Source organism: Haemaphysalis longicornis, unplaced genomic scaffold (genome assembly GCF_048455015.1).
Source record: "Haemaphysalis longicornis isolate Haplotype H1 unplaced genomic scaffold, Haemaphysalis longicornis Haplotype H1 scaffold_5, whole genome shotgun sequence".
NCBI lineage: Eukaryota > Metazoa > Arthropoda > Arachnida > Ixodida > Ixodidae > Haemaphysalis > Haemaphysalis longicornis.
This window is the reverse complement of record NW_027526385.1, coordinates 182,930,175-182,933,815: the sequence shown is the minus strand read 5'-3', so window position 1 is coordinate 182,933,815 and position 3,641 is coordinate 182,930,175.

The following is a 3,641-nucleotide window of genomic DNA, read 5'->3' as shown; positions in this document are numbered from 1 at the left end:
TACCGCATTAGTGCGCGCCAGGCGAGAGTGCGTTGCTATGCTATGCTATGAGGTTTTAAGGGGGGGTGGGGGATAGATGGGTGAAAAGGGCCCGAAACTGGCTGGTGTGGGGTGCCGACAGAGGAGTTGCGCTTGCTGTGAGGTCATTCGAAGTGTCACCGGCTATCAATAGGGCTGGGTACGTCGCAGTGTCTCGGGTTGCTGCAGTACTGCTCGAAGTTACAGAGTAGGCATGCACTTCGTCACGGCGCGGTCTGTGGGTCGACGGAAATGGGTCGACGTGAGTGCCAAGACCTTTTGTATAGCACGCGTCGTGTTGACAAAGGACAGGAATTTTGTCATTGCTGGCATAATTTCGTCACGTGCCGTATGGACAATACCTGACAGAGGCAGCCCGAACGTGGACGGCCAGCATTCAGATTTGCTTAGGTTGGTCGGTTTCAACCCGTTCTTTTAATTTTTTATGGTGTAAATGTGTTTACACACGTGATTAGGCTACGTGTTATTTCCTGTGCTTTTCCCTTATGCGTATTTTTAACCAGAGCAACTGATTTGTGCCTCGCGTCCACATATTTGGCTATTTCTGGTTGTTTACTTTATCTACTACCCTAATTGAGTTCGGTATACTTTGTAATTCTTGCGCGTAGATTTCATGTGTGACTACGCTGCTGACTTTTATTTTTTTCTTTTTCTTGACCTAAACTTGTATTGGGAACCTTGTAGCCATTAATTGCTCTGCTGTGCTTTGTTACTCGCCAATTTGTGCTGTAGGATCCGCAAAGCTCGACTTTTTAACTCCCTCACTCAATTCCCTGCTTAGGGCCTTTAAGACATCTTAAATAACCCGCAATATTGTAACGACCATTCATTAAACGCCTCTGTATTGTTCCTTTCGACACAGGTTCCTATGCAAGAAATTTAGTTATGTTCCTGCGTTGGAGTAACTTTCTATTTGCACATCTGAATCGCAGTAACCTTACTGCGCATTTGTGAGACCGAAGTGGAAAGTGCCATATGTGTTGCACCCATAACAGACGGGCACCAAAATCTCAGTTAAACAAGTCTAGAGTTTGTCCGGTACTCCCTGAAAAAATTTGTCTACGAGCGTTTCTTTGGAATCTCTTTGTTTCCAGACAATCCGCTATAGGCAGTGTTTCTATTCGTATAAAATACGTTGTTTGGTGTAAGTTCTAAATTTCGAACTTTATTTCGCCTCTGGATTATCCGACACCATATTTTAATTTAAAAAAATGAAATGTAACGTTAATGTAACGGCACGTTCCAATGTTCGAAGTGGAACTGGAACGCATTTCTTTCGTAATAAAGGAACTTGTACGAGAGAGAGACAGAGAAACAACATCTTTATTATCCGGCAAAAAGACGCGGCCTAAACGTTACGCTGGACGGCCACCCGGCGCTCGCTACCTACTCGCACCCAGCCTCCGAGGAGACAGTGCTGTCGGCCGCTGGCGCATGAGGGAGGGCCTCCAGTGCTTGCTGGACGGCCTCGCGCTGTGCGTCGTAGTCCACACTCGCCACCGCACTCGCGACGCGGCGGCAACGCGTCTGTAACACCGTCCTCCACCTTGCAGTTCCACAGCATGTGCGCCATGGTGGCTCGGTCCTCACCACACACCGCACACACGTCACTCGCGTACACCTCCGGGCACAGATGTTTCGCCACCACCGGTGTCCACGCCGCTCGCGTCTGCAGCTGCCGCAGCGTCCCCGCCTCCTGTCTCGTGAGCTTACGGTGGGGCGGCGGGTACGTCCGCCTGCCCTCCCGTAACCGGTCCAACACGTCCTTGTACGAGGCGATCGACACCACCTCGTCGTCGTCCTCCGCAGGTCGGGGGCTCGGGCTCGCGCCGCAACTTGTAACGGGAACTCGTTTCAAAATTGGGAAGGAACGAGAAACGAGCTCGCGTTCTTGTATTACAGGAACGTGTACAACACTGCGTCAAGTCTTCGGGTCGCAGCGGAATTGCAGATTTCTTCAGGCATCAAAATAGCGTGTCTCTCGGAACGGGCGTCGTAGTGACCGTAACATGTTGCCATCGCAAGAGGAGCCTAAGATGAGTCGAAACACCTGAGGGCAACGCAAAAAACTCCCCCCACCTCCCCGAAGGGGATCGTGCGGAAATGCGAATGCATTGGGTGCACCGATGAGTGCGCTGCGGCAATCAGTAACGGAGAGAGGCGTGCGCTCCACTGCATTTATGTACATTTTCCGAGCGCAGCGAGCGGAGAGAGGGTACGCGGAGAGGAGAGAGAGACCCACGCAACACGCCCGCCCCGCGCGCGAGCTCTCTCTCCCGCCGAGCTCCGCGATGCGAGCGCCCTCACACGCCCGAGCGCGCTCCTCCTCTCCACTCATTCTCCGCTACTCCGCCCGAGCTCCGCGATGCGAGCGCCCTCACACGCCCGAGCGCGCTCCTCCTCTCCCCTTGCCCTCCGCTACTCCCGCCCGACGTCAGTGTCCAGTCAACGCGTAATATTCAAACATGTTTCATTACCCCCCCGCCCCCCCGCCTCCTCTCCCCTTGCCCTCCGCTACTCCCGCCCGAGCTAACACCTGCTCCGGTTGCTAGGCGCGCCACAGCTGTTGCTAGGGGCGAGGAGGAGCGTGGAAAGATAACACCTGCGGGCGCACGCCGACAGAGCACGACAACCCCCGACTAAGAAATGCATTCGCATTTACGACGACGACGACGACGAAGGCAGAACTACGAGGCGCGCACTCACGTGCGCTCGCGCTGGAGGAATGCAGGCGCACGCCGGCCAACGGAGCAAGACAACCCCCGGCTAATAAATGCATTCGCATTTAAAATCCGAGGGCCGCGCACGCCATCAAAGCTGTAACTACCCGCGTACAAAAAAAGCAACAAAAAAACTAAGAGAGCCGGCGTTGGCTTGTAGTGGATCCAAACGGCTCAGGCGCATGTTGCCAACATAGATAGGGAAAGGGCCAAAACTGTAGCAGTCGATGAGAATTGTGTGCATCATTGCCCTTGTTAGGTAAACAGAAATTCGGTATTCGATTTCAACACGAGTGTCGACGTCAGGTATCAAAAATTTGTACAGAGACTCGCCTTATAATCGAGTTACTCTGGATGTCGATGTTACTCGGCGTCAGTTTGAATTTTGAAGTAACTGGTGAATGAGGACATAAGCTTATAAAAGCGTCATTCTTGAGAGGAAGCATCAAAACAAGCTAAACAAGACATTGGTTGCAAAATAAACGTTATGAACCACTCTTTTATTATCTTCAAACACTAACTCCTCGCGAAAATAACGATTCAAACAAGGTATCAGGTCAATAGGCAATCGAGGCACGTCTAACACCCGCTGCAGTTGAACCAAAAGTTCGGCATAGAACGGTTCAGACAGGGCCTGCTAAAACGCCCATATAATGAGCATGACGCAAAGTGTGCGTCGAAATTTCACGCCAAGTCGAGTGGGATTGTGGGCGTGGTATGTAAAGTGTCGCCTTGCCAGGTGTTAGCAATGACTTACGGATGGGCTTTCGTGGTAAGAGAGGGGGGAAGTAGGACAAAGAGAGCATAATTAAACGAGAGAAAAGGTAATATTGTTTTCATAGTGAATGACTGAGACAAGATGAGTTAAGAACGCTTGTATGT